The 21,732-nt window shown below is 44.5% G+C and overlaps 1 protein-coding gene across 1 annotated transcript in view; it reads right to left on the bottom strand.

Moving 5' to 3' along the window:
* The window catches only part of Clybl (citramalyl-CoA lyase), a 197,973-nt gene that overhangs the window by 129,031 nt on the left and 47,210 nt on the right, over positions 1-21,732 (bottom strand). The window lies entirely within an intron of this gene.

Genomic DNA, 21,732 nt, shown 5'->3' on the forward strand with positions numbered 1-21,732 from the left:
TGCTTAAAAGAACAACAGCGTGTGTGTAATGGAAGCAAGCAATGTGCCAGGGTCCTAGTGAAGGCAGGCGTGGTAAGCAGACTCCCACTTGGGAGTCTTGACGGACAGGATGGAACCTAGAGCGTCTGTCTTCGTGCGCCCATAAGCTATCATCTATTACAGAGAAAAAAGAAAACACCAATGAATACATGTACGAATTGCTGGTGATTCCAAGGCTAAGAAGACACTGTGTAAGTCACTTCTATACCCTAGAACTTTCTGAGGACCCTAGTGGGGGCTCAACCAAACAAGGAGAGATAGAGAAGCTGTTTCATGAGCACTCTTATAATATGGGCATATTCTGCCCCTCGGCCCTCAGAACCTTAAAGTCAGAGTGATCACATGACCCGTAATCCCCCCCCCTCCTACCAAGAAAAGAGAAAACACAGTATAAACAAAATGATGCATTGGCCAGGTGGTGGTGGGAGGCACTTGGGAGGCAGAGGCAGGCCGATCTCTGTGAGTTCAAGGCTAGCCTGGTTTATAGAGTGCATTCCAGAATAGCCAGAGCTGCCCTGTCTCAAAAAAAACCAAAAAGCAAGCAAACTATGATTCTAAGTGTTCAAAGCAGCCATATTCCAGGTAGACAAAAAGTGAAAATGACCCAAATACCCATCGTTGGATTGGTGGATAAACAAAACGAACAGCATATAAAGGGAAATTATATATATATATATATGTAATAAGTGGCACTACTTGGAAGACAGGTGACTTCCAAAGACATTATGGTAAGTGAAGGTGGAGAGATAGCTCATTGGGCAACAGCCCCTGATACATAAGCATGAGGACCCCAGCACCCACAGGAAAAGGTGGGTATGGCTATGCTTGAAAACTATGGGGAGACAGAGGCAGGAGGATTGCTGAGCCTTCCTGACCACTAGCCTCGACCTGGGTTCAGCAAGAGACCCCCAACTCAAAAGAATAAGTTACACAGGTATGTGCGTTCATATATACCCATGTGACTGTAACACACACACACACAAACACACACACAGATCGAGAGAGAGAGAGAGAGAGAGAGAGAAGGTATGCTAAGTGGAAGAAGCCAGACCTGAAAGGCCTGGGCTACCAAGAGATATCCTGCCTCAAAAAAAAAAAAAAAAAAAAAAAAAAAAAAAAGAAAGAAAGAAAGAAAGAAAGAAAAGAAAAGAACATACTATAGTCTGTAAGCCCCTCATGTAGCCCAGGCTAGCCTCAAACTCCCTGTGTAGCTGGGGCTGGCTCTGAACTCCCCACTCTCCTTGCCTCAGCATGCGCCACACAGCCACACGAGTGCATTGGAAACAAGAGCAGAAAGGAAAGAATAAGCCCCTAGATGTGCCACTGGCATCCCTGTCACCTGGCTCTGAGTTTTCTCTGTCTGGGACAAGCAGGGCTCGGGCACACTCCACAGAAGCAGTACCCTAAGCCCTCAGGGCTTGGAACTCTGTGAAGCAGCGTTTCCAGGCCTTCGGGATCCCATACACTCCAGCTCTCGTGTTCCCTTTGAGGGAGAAAGCGCTGTGTTTCAATCCTGCACGTGTATATCTGTTACATTGTAATATAAAGGGTGCTCTTAAGGAATCTATGGTCTAATTAATTCTCTTACTTCCCTATGGTAGGTGGCAAGGTTACAGTGAAACAAACACAAGCATGCAAGTGTCAATTTTGGTGTTTTTTTGTTTTTTTTTTTTTGGCAATTCCATCTAGTGTTATCTAATACACCATCATAGGAAGGTCTGTCTTTAGAACCATGTGATGCTGTTTTTGTTGTTGTTGTTGTTTGTTTGTTTCGTTTTTTGTTTTTGTTTGAGCAAGACAGAACCTTTCTTGGCTCTTGGTAAGTTTAACCCAAGGCGCTGAGGTGCCAGATGATGGATGGCAACCAAAGCCACCGCAAGCCTGTGGCTTTGAATTCATTGTCAAAAACCCAAGAATAGGGAAAGGTGGCCAAGGAATGAGCTGATTGAATATAGATTAATTAAGGAAACATGAGAAAGAACTTCCTGGAGTGAGAGGGGCTCCGAAGGAGGAATTCTGCCATGTTGCTGGGCCCAACAGTCTTAAGGGCCTTGCAGAAATTAGATGAGGTCATTGCTTACTGGGACTGTGGCACAGACCAAGGCAATTAGAAGTCTACATACACACTCAATGTATGCTCCCCTTGTCCAATCAGAGGAGTGATCTAATGACCATGAGGGGAGATCATTAGACTGTAAGTCCCTGGAAAGCAAATTGGGACTTCCTTCCCCAGCTACCTGGTAGGTCCTTTCTATATGCTGGAAAAGAGAGGAAACCTCTCTCCATCACCCCATGTCATAGTGTAACAGACAATCCATGCAGTCAGAGCAGTAGTCACACACTGTCCACCAGGAGCTGTGCCCTTCCTGCCTACGGGAAGCCTACCCCCTTGCTTCACTCTCTCATCAAAGTAAATTATTCTTTTAAATTGTACTATTTCCACGTGTATGGGTATTTTGCCTGTATTATATCTGTGCAGCCCACGAAATGTAGAGCCCATAGAAGCCAGGAAAGGGTGTTGGATCCTCTGGAACCATAGTTACAGGGAGTTGTGAGCTGACACTGGGAACGGAAACCTGGTTCCTCTGCCAGCGTAACCAGTGCACTGAGCCATCGTTCCAGCCTCACACAAAACTGTTCTTGAATGGAGCTCTAATGTTCCTTTGAATAATCACCTACAGAGGGACTGGAAAGTTGGCTCAGTGATTCAGAGCACCCATTTGCAGAGTACCTGAGTTCCATACGCAGCACCCACGTGGTCGCTAACAACCACCTGTAACTCCATGGGCACCTGGCACACATCCATACAAGCTCACAAAACATTTAAATATTTTTATATTAAAAAAAATCACTAACAGAGACATAATGCAAGAATCATTGTGATCAGACTTCCTTCCCCCCCCCAAAAAAAATAACAGTTTCTATAGAAGGGTCAGTTTGTCTGACCCTTCTGAAAATTGGTCTATGCAGTTTACTTACAAGTCTGGGGCAACTTAAATATTCATTAAGAAACGGGAGGGGGGTACCAACTTCATTCCTCACACTAGAGAGGCAGAGGTAGGTGGATGCAGAAGTTAGGTGCCAGCCTGTTTTGCACAGTGATTTCCAGGCTAACACAGGGCTCCATAGTGAGACCCTGTGCTGGAAAATAAATAAATTATGGCTTAGGTCACAAAAACAAGCTGTAACCCCCTTAAACTCAAGTGCTCACAAACATCCCTGGGTGTCTATCAGCAACTCGTATCTCGGGAGAGAGTCAATGAAGGGGGCTACCACGTTGGAATTTGCAAGAGCAGGTCAGCCACTCAAAGCCAAGTGATCGGAGAGTTAATCAGGAGAGATAGCAGCTCTGAAATTGCCCATTAACCCACGCCTCCCAGCACCCTGCTGCCCCTAACCAAACAAAACCCCGCAGAGCAGCTTTTCTTCAAGGAGGAGGTTGACAGCTACTTGCCCCGAATGGGTTTTTTGTTTGTTTGTTTGTTATTCAAATAACGTTTCTCCCTGCCAAAACAGAAAGGGAAAATGACAGAAGTATGTGATTAATGATTTTTTTTTTAAATAGAAGAGACCCAGTGTTGAATTGTAAAGTAGGGATCGAAAAGACACCCACACCATTAAATACCAGATTTTCTTATGCAAGTTTGATATGAGTCCCTCTCAAAACACAGTTGCACTAGGGGATCCAAATTAAATGACAGGACTGTCAGTCTCAGTATCCTGGAAGAGTAGTCAGGCAGTTCTGGAACATTCTTAAAGCACTGCCATCTAGAACTGGATGTTGAGTCCATCACGTGGTGGTGGGTTAGTGTCTGCACCCTGCCCTGTCACAAGCTGTGTAATATTAGGGTGAGTTCTAAGATACTTTCACACGTCCCAAGCTATAGGCAGAGATGCGGCTCACCGAGGGAAGCTCAGGAGCTCAGAAACAAAGGAAGGGAGGAGAGGGGGAGGACAGGAGAGAAAGAGAGAAAACAAAACTTTTTAATGTTGCCTTTAATCAGCTCTTAAAGCAAAGCCAGAAGCTGAAAACATTCTTTATATTCAGTGGTTCTCATCCTTCCTAAAGCTTCAGCTGTCCCCTTAGTACATTATTCCTCTTTGTTGTGGTGGTTGCTACTTCATAACTGTAATTTTGTTGCTGTTAGGAATAGTAATGCTAATATCCCGAGTTTCCCAATGGTCTTAGGCGAACCTTGTGAAAGGGTCGTTTAATCTCCCAGAGGGTGGCGACCCACAGGTTGAGAACCACTGCTGTAAGTAAATGGCAAAGAGAATTGTGGTCACTTAGGTAATCAGAACATCAAGGGGGCCAACAGGCAGTGGATTTAACAATAGAAAAGATGGTGTCAAAGGACCAAAATGCAGGCAAGCATCCATTGCATAATAAGAGATGTGAGCAAAACTTTACTGAGGTTGGAGGAGGCTGGGGACAAACCGGGAGTGATAAAATGCTACTTAACACAACAATGTGGATAGCATTTAGGCCACATGCAAATTCTCTCTACAGAGCTTTTCCCCAATGGAATGCAATTTACCACTCAGAGGATGTAACCTTTTGAATCCACAGAGCTAATTAATAAAACAGTCTAAAAAGAATGCAGAGTTAATCACCATCCTCCTCCTGGGCTATTTCAACTATGCTCTTTACATTTCACTGTTAAACAAAATCTCGGATGTTGTTGCAACATTCAAGGGTCCCCTATCTTAACCAGAGGCAAGCTAGTGGTCAGTTCAGGCTGCTCCTGAAGACCTGCTCTGTGACCCACAGAAATCACAACTGCAAACATGGAGTCGGGTCCTGCTGCAATTATTCAAAAGTTGCAATCGTTGCAATGATTTTTAAAAAATCTCACTCTGGTTTGCTGATACTGTTGGGCAAACGGAATTTAAACAACGTCTTGGTATGAATCATAGGACTAAACAGCAGATGAGTTTATATCTTCCACTTGCTTTCTGCTTTTGTCTTCCCCTGAGCATGTCTGAGCTAGATAGTTTTTGTTTCTCACTGATAATATGAGAAATGGGAGTTAATTCCTTTAGGACACCCTGTTAATTATTTCCAGGAAATATCCGAACTGTACTGCAAGCAGTGGTCACCCTGAGTTGTCTCCCATGCCCTTTTGAACCTAACTGAAAGAAGGCAGGATGGTTCTAACTTCAAACTCAGAATAATCCAGAGCCATGTTCGGTAACAAGGCTTAAACAGGACCTTGGTGTGGGAGCCTCTGTGAATTTGGATTCAGTCCTGAGCACCCTTCCTGGAAGGCTACATTCTATAGCACAGTATCTTCTATAGTATCTTCTAAAGGTGGAGTGGTGGTGCTCACGGTAAGGCTGACTCTATGGAGAGTCCCTGAAAGCTGAGTGGGCAGACCCAGAAAGGGCCAGTCACCTGGGCCTGAGACCTAGAAAGGGCGGGTCTCACCCGGGGCGTCATGAACGATGGTGTTGAGCAATTTTGGAAAAGTAGTTCATCCTCCAAAATTCGACTGCCAAAACCTCCAGAATAATGTATCACACCCCTCCAGTGGCCTTTCCCTTTCCGGCTTCACAAACTGCCTGGGTCTAGCTGGGACAAAATGTGCATCTCTCCTCTTCAGACCAAACCATCTTCTCCTTCCCAGTTCACTTGCTTTTCCTATAGCAATGCCAAGTTTGTATACCAGGAAGGAAAAAAAAAATCTAAAGAAAAGCCAAGTGAGTGGTGTCATTAGCAAATGCAAATATGCTAATTCAGATAAAAATATAATCCACCAAGTCCAACTTGTCATATGCAAAATAATTTTAATGACATATCTGAAAAGTGTTAGTGTGTTCTGCTGCCAAGAAGGCAATACATTTAAGGCAAGCTTACAGAGTCTCTGGAGTCACAGACTGCAATACCCTGTGACTATCTTAATTTTTAAAATTCAGTTTACAAATATATACCAATATTTTTCTCACTTTTAATCACTCCCCTACTGTTTCAGCATAAGAGTTAAAATAACCTAAACAGCGTCTTGAAACACACTCAGCAAGTCTGCTACACAGATCTGGGAAACGATAAGGACAGCAACAGCAGCAAAAAGAAGTATGAAGAAACACAATTGTTCAAAACCACGTGAAATAGTATGAGACATAGCTCCTAGGTTCAAGGGACTGATCATTTTTCCTGGGAAATTTTTACTTTAAAGCAACTCTAAATGAAAATGCTTATAATTAAGGGAAAGACCGTCGCTTCAAACAGATTGGCTCTCTTTAACAAGCGTCTCTCCTTCTAGCTACTCAGATATGCTATATTCCCTAATTATCACCTTTTAAGGGCCATCTGGGCCCATTCCTCCCCATCAGGGGGCAATTCCATTTGCATTGTTCCCGGGCTTAGTCATGATCAAGCAGTCTGGTGGTAAAGTTCATTAGAAATGAGAACAGACGCATTCAACCCAACACAGTAAACCAGGTATCGGATCCTCGGGCGCCCGCAGGAGAGATGGGAAACTCGCCATCCGAGTTCCCAGAGAACCGTCAAGTTTTCACCGCACATTTTATCCAATTGCTTCAAGAAAACATTCAGCCTGGTCCCTGACCAGGTACGTAATGAAAACTTGATTAAGCCTCCTCACACGGCAAAAATATTTCTCAATTACGGCAACACAACTAGAGTCCCTTATGTCTTTCGGTTGGAAAGTCTATTAAAATCCCTTTAATGGTTCCCTCATTTAGGCCACCATTCACAAGCAGTATACTACTTCCTGTAGAGAACACACAAGAATTATCCTAATGGTTATTCTCTGCGAAGTGAGTGCACATTACCGGAAGAAGCGTGTCGGACCCAGACTGATACTGACTGGCTATATGAGTTTCACACAGATTCACCCCACATTGTCTTTTGTCTGGGACTATCCCATACGTTCGAGAACTCTCGTGTTTGTGTGCCAAAGTTAACCTCGTCCCATGGACGAGCTGGCCAGTGCTGGCAGCTGCTGCCCCATAGAGCTGATTGTAAAAAGAACAATTAATTCAGGGCAGACCCGTGGAAGGTTCCCGCTCCCCTCCAAAGGTCTGACACATAAAACTCAGGAAATCGTTACCTGCCTCATCTTGCAATTTCTGCGCCTGGCTTGCAAAGGCCATCTTAATCCTCGATGCCAGCCTCAGGAGATGCAGGAAGCTGGCCTCCTGCTGAGTGCCACAGCCTCTTCAGCTACACCTTAGTCTTGCAAATGTCGACAGCTGCAGCGGGACCCTAATCTATGCAAGGCAGGTGTAGCCTCGGGCTCTGTACCAGTGACCCTTTGGAGTATTAGGGCTGGCAAGTTAAGGAGTTACTGTTCAAAAAGGAGTATTCTTAGTCCCTCGTTATTGAGATCACTAATCTTTTTTTTTTTTTTTTTTTTTTTTTGGGGGGGGGGGAAACAACCTCTTCCCTCCTGTTTGTACCGTGATACTCTCCCAGGCTCTTCTGAAATACCCTTACTGCTGTCATTCTGAGCCAGCTGGGAGTCGATCTGCAGGAGTTCTGTTCCAACCGGCGCTACTCATTTGGTGCTATGTAGGTGGGAAAAAAAAAAAATGGTTCTATGGAATGTCCGTCTATGTTTTAAAAACTTAATCCTAGGGGCCAGAGAGAGGGCTCAGCAGAGGACCCAGGTTCTGTTCCCAGCACCCACGTGAGGGCTCATGGCCATCTTTGACTCCAGTTTTAGGGAGTTCAAGGCTGTCTTCTGGTTCCTGCCAGCACCAGGTATACAAATGGTGTAGGGACACATATATGTAAAACACCCATACACAAACAAAGCCGTCGTTTTTGTTTTTATTTTTAAGGTTATAATACACAAATAAAAATTTTAAGTATTTTTATAGTTTAATCACAAGTATTTTTAATATTTAAATATTGATCTGTGCACAGGTGCTTGCCTGCATGTGTTTGTGCGAGCCTCGGTCTCTCTGATGTTCACCAGGGTAGCAGATGGAGTTACTATGTGGGTGCTGGGGACTGAATGTGGTCCTGTGGAAGACCACCCAGTGTTCTCAGCCAATCTAGGTCTCTTTTTATAAAAGTTTTTGTTTGCACGGGCGTTGGTGGCGCACATCTTTAATCCCAGCACTCGGGAGGCAGTCAAGCAGATCTCTGTGAGTTTGAGTCCAGCCTGGTCTACAGAGTTCCAGGACAGGTTCTAAAGCTACAGAGAAACCCTGTCTCAAAAATCCAAAAAAAAAAAAAAAAAAAAAAAAAGTTTTTGTTTGCTTATGTGTTTAAAGGTAAAGGTAAAACAAAATAAACCGTTACCCCAAAATCTACTCCGCCAATGCTACTAACGGTTTCAGAAGAAAGCTGTCTATGATGTTCCTAAGATGTTCTCACCCAGAGGGTCTCGACCCCTTCAGGATTCACATGTCAGATACCCCGCATATCAGATGTTTACATTATGATTTATAACAGTAGCAAAAATACAGTTATGATGTAGCAACAAAATGATTTTATGTTTGGTTATAGGTCACCACGACATGAGGGACTGTATTAAAGGGTCACAGCGTTAGGAAGGGTTGAGGACCACTTAGGACTAAGAGTTAATGAACAAAACTGAGTCAGAACTGCTTAGTTGATGAATGTGTAGCAAACACCACACCACAGAAACTGAGCCAACAATAATTCATTCAAGCCTCAGCCCTTTCTTCTCAGTCTCTCAGATCCTCTTTCTCTGAATGTGATAAAAACAAAAGTATCTATGGCCAAGGTCGGTGTCCCCCAAAGCTCTACAGAAACACAGCTCCAAGATGACTGCCCAGGTAGAGACTGTGCCAGCCACTAAGGTCATGAACAGGATCCGGTATCTGGACCTGGGTCATTTTTTGTGCAATCTTTGCTTGTGTAGATTTTGAAGGCTGTCCAAGCTCTTTAAGAACTCAGAATTTAGCCAGGTGTGGTGGTGTGCCCTTGAGAAGCAGAAGCAGGAAGATCTCTGTGTTCAAGACCAGCCTGGTCTACAGAGCAAGTTCTGAAACAGCCGGGGCTGTTACACAGAGAAACAAAACAAAAAACCTCAGGACTTCCTCACTGTGTCGATGGAAGGAAGGTCTTTCCCAGCCCTTCCTGGATGACCCCTCATATGTAGCAGAGAGAAAAATAAGAAGAAACCAGGAGTTAGACACGATCTGACCCTTCTCATGTACTCTGTGATAGCAAGGATGCCATCCCAACCACGGAGATGTAGGAGAGCACTGTGCAAGGCGCTTGCCTTCTTGGGGAATTGATACCTTCTCTTGTCTATGTGGAAGATCCCATTCCATTCTCTCTCCCCACCTAAAGGAACTGGGATTTGCCCCAAGGTTGCTTGTGTGTCATCTATGTGTTCCTACCGAGGCCACTGGAAACCCAGAGTCTTTCTGTACACCAAGGCTGTCTTTTAACTGTCTCCCTTTACAGCTCAATTTTACGATACGCTTTAAAAATCCAGAAGCCACTATGTAATTTTCGAGATAATAAGTATTTTCAAACATTTGGGTTTTTCGAAAGGACTATTTTAATTTTTCCCTTAATTTTAAAAATTCATTTCGTATTTTTTCTGCCCTTGACTTTCAGAAAATACATCACAATAAGCTTCTTTTGACCTTTTCTAATTCTTACAGAACTGTTGAGTTTTTTTTTTTTCTAGTATAAAATTTGAAACACGCATAAAAAGACTGTGCCTGTGCCGCAGAACCGGGCTATACTTCCGTACCCATTACTTCTAGTAATTTCACAAGGAGTACATTTTCTTGAGTCGTGTGATGTTTTTAGCAACAAGACTCCCATGGGCTTTAATGGAAGTCACACTGCTAAAACTCCATGCCCCACTTTGAAAATTTAAGAGTAATTGCTAAGTCCCCCTTAGAGGGTCATAGAAATATTAAAAACCAAAGTATGTTGCTAAGAACTCCAATTATGCCTGAAGGCTTACATCAGGTTTTATAAAATGATTGGTCACATATATAATGTACTCTAATACCGTTTTATTGGCTGGCTGTTTTCTTCATAAAAGAAGGCCTTTGTGAAATGCTCTGAACAAGGACACGCAATACAGTGAACTTTGAATCCAGTGTTCATTTAAACCCATAGCTCCATCTTAAAGGGGTGGGAGGTATGAGGACGTAAATGGACTTGGGGACATTTTATCTTGTTATTTGTCATCTGCAAGGGGGTCATTTAGTTCTCTGCACCCCCCAGGCTGGTAGACTGTCAGAAATGCATTAAACCGTGGAATATAACCAATCCACCCTGGCAGAATAGTCTTCCTGAGTCCACCAGCCAGGAAGACTATGCACTCCTCTCAAGTGAGCTGCTGAGCATTGGCCCAACAGTCCCCGGCTTGGTAAAACCTCACTTCCTCTCCAGAAGCAAGGAGTTTCATTAATTCAAAGGGAATCCAGCTTATCATTTATTTATTCATTTATTTATTTCCTATTGTTAAAGATTTACAAACTAACAGAAGCTGCAAGGGCAGAAGAAAAACAAGCAAAACTCCCACACACCCCAGATCTCTATCAGCAATCACCCTTTTTCGGGCCTCCTGAGACAGTAAACACAAGCCTATCTTTTTCTGTTGTTGTTTGTTTTGTTTTTGAGACAAGCAGCCCAGGCTGGCCTCCAATTCCCAAGGTGACTTTGAACTTCTGCCCCTCTGTCCTGCAACCCCCTGGAGCTCAGCTAACAGGTATGTGGGCTTATGGGATGCCAGGCAAGCGGCTGGTAACTTACTCCTCAGCCCCTCCCCCTTTCTGAAGGATTCTGTGTGTAGACTGACTCCTGAAAAATATTAAAATGTTATAGCTATGGTCAAAAATAATTACACCCCCATGGGCCTCTTGTGAGCCCCACCCAGGCTGAATGCCAATGGGACGACGGTTCCCAGTCAGTAGGAGAAACCCAAAAGGTCCGTCCATTCTAAGAGCACCAGCTGGACCCTGAGTCTTGGCAGCCACCCAGTGCTTGGGCTAACGTGGAAGCTGGGGTCTTCCACGAGCAGGAGGTGATGGCCCCAACGAACGCACTCTGAACTTACCTGCTGTACCGTTCTGTGACATGTCTAGTTAATACCAGGTCTTGCTTGAAGATAAGAGAAACTTGCTTTTCTATCAGTGCTTACAAACCAAGGGTTTAGGCCGGGCATGGCAGGTTTGGCTTATTTATAGAGCAGCCTCTTTCAAGTATTGTCGAAGCCCCGTGTAAAACTACCATGGATGCATGGGTGGAAGGATGCATGGATGCATGGGTGGACGGATGCATGGATGCATGGATGGACGGATGCACAACAGAGCTGAGGTTCAAACTGTAGACAATGCCCACATTGACAAGCTGCCTGCTACTGAACTTCAATTTACCCTTAATAAAGTTGGTCCACATAGATTGAGTTCTTTTCTTAAAATAATTTATGTTTAATGTTTATGTGCATTGGTGTTTTGACTACTTGTATGTCTGTGTGAGGTGCTTGACCCCTTCCCACTGGAGTTACAGACAGCTGTGAGCTGCCAGGAGAGTTCTGGGAATTGAACCAGGGTGCTCTGGAAGAGCAGCCAATGCTCTTCACTACTGAGCCATCACCTCTCCAGCATTCACCCCCCCCCCAATCTTACAGCAAAGGTCACCTAGAGGCCTTGCGAAACCCTGGCTGACTACCTACCATTCCTGAGCCCTCCTGGTGCACAGGCCTAGGAATCTGCATTTCCAGCAGATTCTAGGTTGGGTCCTATTTTGCTTATAGACAGAGCTGCATATGCTCACACTCTTGAGAGCCATTGCTGCAGAGGCCAAGGGTGAGGTCAGCTGTCATTTTGTGACTCTGAAGGAAGACAATGTTTGCAAAGAACGTTGTCTCTTTGCTGTCCCTGTGGTATAGAGCAGGGAAGTTTGCCCAGTGCCCCAGTTAGGAGGCAGTTAGCATGACTCCAGGGGGCTCAGGATGGAGGAGAAGAGGCAGAAACCCATTCACTATGTTGGTTGCAAAATCCTTTCCACATAGTCTCCTTGCAGAGAAAAAAAAAAGTTAGTGAGCAAACTTCAAAACCTGTGGAAATGCCAGCTGTCTCATTCAGACTTCAAATCATGAATGCAAAAGCGTTTAGCACAAACAGTTAAAAAAAAAAAAAAAAAAAAGACTAAGCATCCTAAATCGCTATATTAACGACTGCCCCCAGAAGATGACGAGGCCACTTAATGCTATTTAATGTATGCATACCACACAACAATACACACAGCTCTAAGATGCTGTTTCTCACATCAGGGCCGAGTGGGAAAACATTTTCTTGGAGTGAAGTTTAATAATAAGTACCTGGAAATCAGAGGCAGCTGTAGAATTTTTCTGTACAATGGCCAGAGGGATCCACAGACATGCTAGTCCCCCACTGCCTACCTCTCCTCCCCTGCTCCCATCCCCTTCCTCATTTTTGGAAAGAGGAGAAATATGCTTCATATAAAGTGGGCTGCGGTTGCTCGTTAACATGACATTTGGACAGATGTGTCATTTGCAGATATAATAGGCCTGTGCTTCACCGCCCCCTGCACAATTACTCAGATCACCATCTGAGGAGCCGTAAGAGTGCGTCACCAGGAAGAGAAAACAATTCCCAGCAGTGGCGCGAGAGTAACACTGGTAAATACAAACCCTGAGCTGTCAAGTGAGGAAGACCTCAGCCGCACGCAAACCGCCAGGGCCCTGCATTGTTGGAGAGGAAATCTAAAACGGAGCATTTCTAGAGGCATCACAGTTCAATTCTCCACTTAGAAATCGTGTCCCAGAGAGTTTAATTCGCTATACCATTTCAGCCAAAAGGCTCTTTTAAAATAAAGATTTTATGGTATGCGTATGAGTGTTTTGCCTGCGTGTATCTATGTGCACCATGTGCATCCAGTGCCTGTAGAGGCCAGGAGAGGGCGTCAGATGCCCTGAACCCTGGAGCTGGAGTTAGAGCCAGTTGTGGCTCTAACCCAGGTCCTCAGCAAAAGCAGCTAAGTGCTCTTAACTACTTTGCCGTCTCCCCAGCCCCTCCTCCCCCTCCTGTTCTTCTTGTCCTAAGATTGTGTGTGGAGAGTATATGTGCACATGACTGAAGGTGCACTTAGAAGCCAAAGGTGTCAGATCTGGAGCTGGGGTCGCGCACTTGTGAGCCACTGTGCGGATGCTGGGGGGTGGGGATCCCTCTAAGAGAGCAGCCAGTGCTTTTCCCAAGTCTCACCTTCCTCAAAAATGCTCTTCTCTAAGGATGTGAAAACTATAGACAAGTTAAAATATTTTGAAAAAGAAAATAAAAACATAATTGCATAAATGTGTGGGGTTTTTTGTTTGTTTGTTTTTTAAATGAATAACCATTGTCTGCACGTAGTAAGCCATTCGTGAATGCCTGGTAAGTGAATGGATACTAACAGTAATATCCTTTACTTTCTGCTTTGAAAGGGTTAACCTAAATTAAAATATCAGCAGAGAAATATTTCACACCTGCTTTTACCACCTACTCTTCCTTTAATTATGCAAAAGATGATTGTATCAAACCCACTATGTAAATCTCTTCAAACAGAAAAGATAATAATACTTTCCTGATGTGAGTTTGGTTGCAGAAAAGGCAAATTGGTGCATAATTAACAATTTGTTGGTGCAAATTCATCTGCATCTTTTAATTGGTGTTAATTAGATTAGGACTAAAATTTCTTTAATCCTTTATCTTGCCTTTTTTGATGCAAACTAATTTCCTCAGCTGGATGTCAAAGTTTCCTATTAATTACACCTTTTTAACAGGCCTGCTTCCTCAGCTTCAGAGACTGAAGGCTCAAACATACAGACGGGAGCAATTTTCAGAAGATCCTGAGACCAAGATTTTAGGAAAAATAAGACATAGTGAGAATTGACACTCGGAAGGTTGCAAGTGGATGCAGGTGGGTTTGCTGGTCTCAGCAATCCTTAAACCCTGACTGCCCCAGACAGAAGAGCTTGGGGCGTTTGGTGGTTACATGTAAACAACACTGTGTAACTCTGTCACGGTGCAGATGTTGGAACAGACCTGAAATAGCAGTGGCAAATGAGTATTTGGTTAAGAAGATAGCCTGCCTGTAAATCCCAAGAATAACCAATATGCTGGTTTCTTTTACAGTGTATTATCCAGGGACCTCTGTGTAAAATACTTGTCTACCTGCTCCAATGGGAAACTCACACCCATCTTAGGTGAATTAAATTACACATTTCATATGGATACTGTAACCCTTCTGCCACAGTGAGCATGTCGTCGGAGAAAAAGCCACAAAATGCGTTCAATATCTTTTATGGCAATGCGACCTGAAATAAAATTTTATGTAGTCAAGGATTTTGATAGCTCTTTATCCGTTGCCTTCCTCTCGCTATGCAAGGGTGATGATTGAAACCTGGTGTGTGCTTGGGGTGGGGGGTGGGGGGGTAAAGCCATAAAACATTTTATGAACAAATAAAACAGTAGCCATTAAGTTCTGCTATGATGTCTGAGTAGATATTCAGCACAAAAACACGATAAAACAACTGTAAACCTAGTGTGATCAAATGTAATTACAATGACTTGTCTCTAGTGAATGACAGGAACTAAATACAGTCACAGACTTCTCCAAAATTACTTTGGGCAAAGAACCAAGAGAACACTATATCCTTTCTTCGCGAAAGGCATTTTGCCAAATAAATCGCAAACACACAAGCTTTGATAACCATGGCCAAAAAAGCACTTGGGAACTCATTATGGAAATGTTTAAGACACAGGCACATATGTGCGCGTGCGCGTTCAGATGCGAGAGCGCGCGCGCGCGCGCACGTGTCCTCATATTGGATAATAAAAAAGACATAATGTAATCTCCCTAAAAAAGCCACATTTGAGATTTTTAATTGGTGCTCTGCACGAGTTAATCCAGAGAGTGATAGGCAATTACAAGCTTTCTCCACCCTCCCCCAGACTCGGGCTTTTGGCTGCCTTTCCCGCTGTCTTTGGACAGACTGTAAGAAAACCTACTTGGAGACTATTATGCAGCTAAAAGTAAACAATGGATTCCGGAACAACCTGATTTGTTCTTTTTCCCCCCTACATGTTGGCCAATGCAGGTGGAACCTCTCCCCGACTTTCCACCTTTTAACTGTAATCTAGTAAAGCATTCTCTCTGTAAAGAGAAAAATGGCCCTTCTCAAACTGGAGTCTGGGCTGCACAGAGACCGTGGTTACAGTCCTAAGAAGTGATAGTCCCAGAGGGGCTCCGATGTTCCAGCTCTACTCCTAAAGCAATGACAACATGCTGCTACGGGCCATTTTGGAGTTGAGTGTCTTCAAGATATTAGAATTGGGTGTGGTGGCGCACATCTGTCATCTCAGCACCCTGGAGACACAGGCAGGAGGGTGGCTACAAATATGACGTTATTCTTGTCTACATAGCAAGTTCCAGACCATCCAGGACTATATAGGGAGATTCTGCCCCAACAATTAAAACAGTCCTGGAGAGGCGCTCAGCAGTTAAGAGGGTGTGCCCCTCACAACCTGCTGTAGCTCTAGCACCAGGAGATGGAAGGTCGGAGGCCACTGGCCTCTGCGGATGCCGGCCCTCACACGAGCATACCCACCAACATTGAAAATAAATCTTTTAAACAAAAAAGTATAAATGTAACTTCATTTCACACTTACAGCCCAGAAAACACATTCAAAATTTTGTACCCGAATTTTCATTGAAGTATTTCCTGTATTTCTATAACTGACCAATGCATAATTAAAATCTGGTCTGTACTGGGCTGGTGAGGAGGTTCAGTGAGTAGATTGGCTGCCACACAGAGTTGGGCTTGGTTTTCCTGCCCAAAAGCGAACAACCTGCGTCAACCTTTACCTTCAGCTGTGAGGTAACCAGTTCCCTCCTGCTGCTTCTGGTACCCACCTAACCCCTGCAAGAGCTTCTTTTCTTTTCTTTCTTCTTTCCTTCCTTCTCTTTCTTTCCTTTTTTTTTTTTTTTCTTTGACAATACTTCATGTAAGTCTATTTTCTAAGTGCTGGGTTTACAGACATGCACCTGACCTCCCTCTCTCTCTCTTCCTCCCTCCCCCCCACCCTGTTTTTCCTTCTAAAACATCTATTATGGAGATTAGATCTCAGGTCCTCAAACTTCTGCAGCAAGCACTCAGCTGCTAAGCCTTCTCTCCAGCCCTGCAAGATGTACGTACTTTCACTATTTTTTGGCCTCTTTAAAAGCTGGCTTAAGCCAGGCCATGGTGGTGCACACCTTTAATCCCAGCTCTCAGAAGGCAGAAGCCAGTGGATCTCTGTGAGCTCCACCCTGGTCTACAAAGTGAGCTCCAGGACAACCAGGGCTATACAAAGAAACCCTGCCTTGAAAAACCAAACCAAACCAAACAAACAAACAAAACTGGCTAAGGGGCTGGAGAGATGGCTCAGAGGTTAAGAGCACTGCCTCTCTTACCCAGGTCCTGAGTTCGATTCCCAGCAACCACGTGGTTGCTAACAACCATCTACAGTGAGATTTGGTGCCCTCTTCTGGCCTGCAGGCAGAACGTTGTATAAATGATACGTGTTTGAAAGAGATAAGAGGAAGGAGGGAAGGAGGGAGAGAACAAGAGGGAAAGGGATGGCTTAAGAGGTCCTCCATTGTCCTTCACCTGGAGAGGTACCCTAACCTCAGCCGCCTTACCGGAAGACAAACAAGGACTAAGCACTTTTCCAGCTCTTACCAAGTCTGCTCACTCCAGTGGTCAGTGACCCATTCTCTCGATGCAAAATTCATATCTACTGGCAGCAGCAACGTGTGCATAGCCACCCAGTTTCCCGCTTGACCTTTGTGTTGTGTCAACATCCATCTCCATGCCTTCGCGATGGATGGGGTGAGCCAGTCAGCCCTAGACCCACTCAGAAGGGACACCACTCAGCCCATCTACTCTGATACCGTCTCTGGGAACAATGCCTACATGCAGACCTCCAGCCTGGACCTCCTTATACCCAACCGCTGTTGACTTCAAGGCACAATTCTAGCAGCTATTTGAAATAGGTTAAATAGGTTCCAGCCGAAAGTCTGAGCTTGCTCCTGCCAACATGCTCCATTACCTCAGTAGAGAGTGACTCTTTTCCTTCCAGGCACCTGAGCCAAGAGCCTAAATGCTTCCCTGACTCCCCTTCTCTTTCTAACCAAGAACCATTTGATACCATAAATGCATCCAGCCATTTCTTATGCTACTTTGAGCCACCATCAATCAGTGCACAATGGTTGAGGGCATTTAAATCCTGCCCAGTCTTCCTATGCAATGCACATCTGTCAGATGAATGAATAACCCCTACAAATCCCCCAAAGCCATTGCCTGCCAACATCTGGTTCATAGCGGCTTTATAGGTTAAGAGCGTAAAATCCAGGCTGGGCTGTGGTGACACACTCCATTGATCCCAACACTCAGGAGGCAGAAGCAGGTGGATCTTTGTGAGTTCGAGGCCAGACTGGTCTACAAAGTGAATTCCAGGACAGCCAGGGCTACACAGAGAAATCCTTTCTTGAAAAATCAAACAAACAAACAAACAAACAAGAAGGAGCATAAAATCCTGCTGTGCGATTTTTAAATAAAATAAGGAGAAAATCTAGGTAAAGCTTCTGGTTGCTGCCGAATCTGTATCACAGTCTGGAAATGAGAGGTGACACAGACAGATGTCTTCAACTCCAGCAGACATTTACATGCCAGCATAGAGTAATGTACTCCAAGTGCTAAGAGCATCCCGTGATCCAAGATCATCACCCACTCCCCACCAACATTAAGACTTATGTTGTATCCCAGGCTGTCCTGGAAAGTCCTATGAAGCCAAAGATTACACCTGATGTCTAGTCCCCTCCCTACACCTCTAGGATGAGGTCACAGATGTGTGCTGCCACCGCCAAGCCCCATGCATACGTGTTTGTGGGGTTCTTGCATGGGCCTGAGGGTCATCCACACTTCCCTTCCTACAGGACTTCAGAAAGAATTTTCTGTATTTAGCTTTTCTCCTCCAGTCTGTTTTCATCAAAGTTCCAAATCACCTCTCCCATGATTAGAGATTAATCTCCTGAAATGCAGCCGTATTCAGCCTTCTCCTGCTGGGAACCTCTAGTGGTTCCTCCAAGCTCAGTCCAAATCCCATGGCCTTGTATCCAACAACCTTCACAGCCTGTATTCCCACCTCATCTCCTGCAGGTCAAGAGAATATGGCTTTTAATTATTTGGCACAGTATCTGAACAATCCACCCACTTTTTCCGCAAACTGTCTCACGTAGGTTGTTGAATCTGAGAACTTGTGCATGCTAGCACCAAGCTACATAGCCAGACTTCCTTTCATTTCTTTTACTGGATACCCTGGCACAGATGGTTGAAATCATCCACGTGGGCACTGGGAGTCTAAGGTGGGTCATGGTACCCCACCCTGGGCTCTATGAGTGCACCCAGTGTGTTTAACCTCTGACCCCCCCTCTTAAACCTTTCGATTCTTTTGTGCGTTAAAACAACAGGGACAGTTGTTTTTATGCTGTGGTAGGGACTGAGCCCATGGCTTTCTGCATTCCAGACAAGTACTCTACCAACTCAACTATATCTCTAGCACCACTCTCTGACTTAAAAAAAAAAAAAAAATTACTAGCGCTAGCCAGGTGTGGAGGCACACGCCTTTAATCCAGGCACTCAGGAGGCAGAGGCAGGTGGGTGTTTGTGAGTTTGAAGCCAGCCTGGTCTATGTAGTGAGTTTCAGGACAACCAGGACTACATAGAGAAAACTTGTCAAACTTGTCTCAACCTAACAAAACAAAACCAAAAATCAAAACACACACACACACACACTCACAGGGGGTGGAGGGGAAGATCCAGACTAAAAGTGGGTCTTCCCACTTCAAATGATTTAATTAAGAAAAAATTCTTCACAGGTGTGCCCAGCCACTTAGGTTTTAGTTGATTCCAGATGCAGTCAAGTTGACAAACAAGAATATCCATCACAAATCCACCCCTTGTCAACCTGACACACACAATCATATCTCCTTATGTGGTACTTAATTTCCAAATGAAAACAACAACCAGGACATAATTATACCTAACATGACATAGCTATTCAATGTATAATCGCAAATACATTTTATATTTAACCAGGTCATAATTATGCCTAACATAACTATCCCTTGTACAATGGCAAACACATTATACATTTTAGAATAGGTAGCGATGCCCTTTAGGGGCTTTCTTTTAGCATCTCAAACTTAAATATGATGACTACTGATATTGCTTTAATTGGTGCTAAAGAACTGACTGCTGTGGAATAATCCTTTAGAACCCTGTGAACATGTATCACTCTCATTGTTTATGAAGAGCTGACTGCCCAATAGCTAGGCAGGAAGAGCTTAGGTTGGAGAGCCAAACTGGGGGAATGCTGGGAAGGAGGGCGGGGTCACCAGGGAGAAGCTGAGGAAGCAGGAAATGAACATGCCACGCTGAAACACTGTAGAACACAGGGAAGAAATATGGGTTAATGTAAGTTGTAAGAGCTAGTAGGTAATAAGCCGAAGCCACTGGCCTGGCTGTCACAATTAATGAGAAGTCTCTGTGCTGTTGTTTGGCAGCTGGCTGGTAGGACAGAGCTGACTGGCAGGACAGAGAAAGTCTGCCTACAAACTGATGATAAAGAAATCAAGGGGATCTGGGTGGTGGTGGCTCACACCTTTGATCCCAGCACTGGGAAGGGACACGCAGGAGGATCCTGTGCATATGTGGACAAACAAAACACAATAGGCTTCTCGTCTGTCCCATGTCTGGAAACACCGATTGATTAGCCAGTACCAAAGGTCTGTACAAGTCACGCCATCATAAAGTCACTTTACCTGTACTGACCTTTATGGGTTAGGAATGGGACAAAGAGTCCAGTAGCCCATGAACAAGGACCTACTATGTTCAGGGGACGTACCTATGTTCTCACAAGTAGGGGTAGGGACAGAATGATAGAACATGGTTTTAGCTGACATCTGAGGCTTACTTTTGCATTAACCAGTATTTATCTTTGTTATTGCTGTTGTTTGACTAAAACTAAACCACAACATTCTCCAAAGCCTCTAGTAGAAACATTTTACAAATGTGAAGTGCTCAGACATCCCTGTGTTTGGTTTGACTAGGTGGAGGAATGTGCAGACATGGCAGACTTTTAACCCCGCTACAATGGGGCTAGCAACGTCTGTCTTTAGCGCAGGTGTCTAGGAACTGCAAGCAGCTTGTGTTTCAGGAAAAGATGCAATAACAAGGCGAGTGAATCTTGCTTTTGCCGAGGCTGTGTATAGAAACAGCCTTGTGCATGCTGGCTAACCACTCCACCAGTGAACACACAGGCAGCGAACATCTTTTGGGTATTATTTGTACACATGGAAGTCTCTAATGCTACTAGAATAATATGAAGGTTAAAAAAAAAAAATACCCCTATGGAAACCTGACAGTACTGATTCAGCCAGACTAGCCTTGCAGCTTTAAAGAGTTGCATTGCGAGTTGTGAAATGTGTACTGCACACAGTATGGAGTATGTATGCATCTCAGTTGTAACAGCTGTTAGCTAAAAACCCAGATCTTTGTGGTAAATGAAAAAGGAGCTCCCTGCTATCCATGCAGTTGGAGATATCTCTCATTGAATCAGAAAATGATTTGTGGTGAGAGAAATAAAACAATAAATTGAAATTGCAGCCCAGCTCAACATGACCTTTGGAAAAGGGGATATCTAGGAGCACCCAGCATTTTTTGTTGTTGTTTTGTTTTGTTGTTGTTTGCTTGCTCTTTTGTTTTTTGAGACACAGAAACCCTATCTCAAAAAACAAAAGAGCAAGCAACCCTGGAATTAGCTCTGTAGACCAGGCCATCCTCGAAATCACAGAGATCCACCTGCCTCTGCCTCCCAAGTGCTGCAACTAAAGGCATGTGAAACCACCACTAAGCAACACCCAGCATTTGTAAGGCTTACGGATCCCTACCTCTACTGATTTTTAAAGTAGGGTCTCACTAAATTTTCCCATCTGGTCTGGAACTCATAACTCTCTTGCCTCAGCCTCCTGTGTGCTGGGAGTACAGGTATATATCACCATGCCCAGTTCCCAATGATTCTTAAAACAAGACTAGGTCACCATGCCCAGTTCCCAATGATTCTTAAAACAAGACTAGGGAAAGAAGTTGTTGGGGCTGGAGAAATGGCTCAGAGGCTAAGAGCACTGGCTGTTCTTCCAGAGGTCCTGAGTTCAATTCCCAGCAACCACATGGTGGCTCACATCCATCTACAATGAGATCTGATGCTCTTTTCTGACATGCAGGAATACATCACTGTATACATAATAAATCTTTAAAGAAAAGAGATTGCAGCCCAAAGGCGCTTGGCCCTGTTGTTTCTGAGCTCACGCATGGCGGGCAGAAGGAACAAGCATAAAACAAGGAGGCTCGCTCATGTCTGGATGTGGCTCTGTGGCAGAGCAGCTGATACCTACTGAGTGAGGCTCCTCCTGCCTTCCTGCCTGCTCTGAGACCATCTCCTCCTACCCTGGTCACTCTGAACCTAACTTCTGACCTCTTCATCTGTGTCGATGTCTTATTGGGCCTCTGTGTTTGCTTCACTTAACCAGTCCTGTGTCCTGGAATGGCTCTGGTCCTGTCACTACCAACTAACGACTACAGGGTGGATCCGGGGTGGAGTCCCTGCCCTGTACTCATTCCA

Source organism: Phodopus roborovskii, unplaced genomic scaffold, assembly GCF_943737965.1.
Source record: "Phodopus roborovskii unplaced genomic scaffold, PHOROB, whole genome shotgun sequence".
NCBI classification, from domain to species: Eukaryota; Metazoa; Chordata; class Mammalia; order Rodentia; family Cricetidae; genus Phodopus; species Phodopus roborovskii.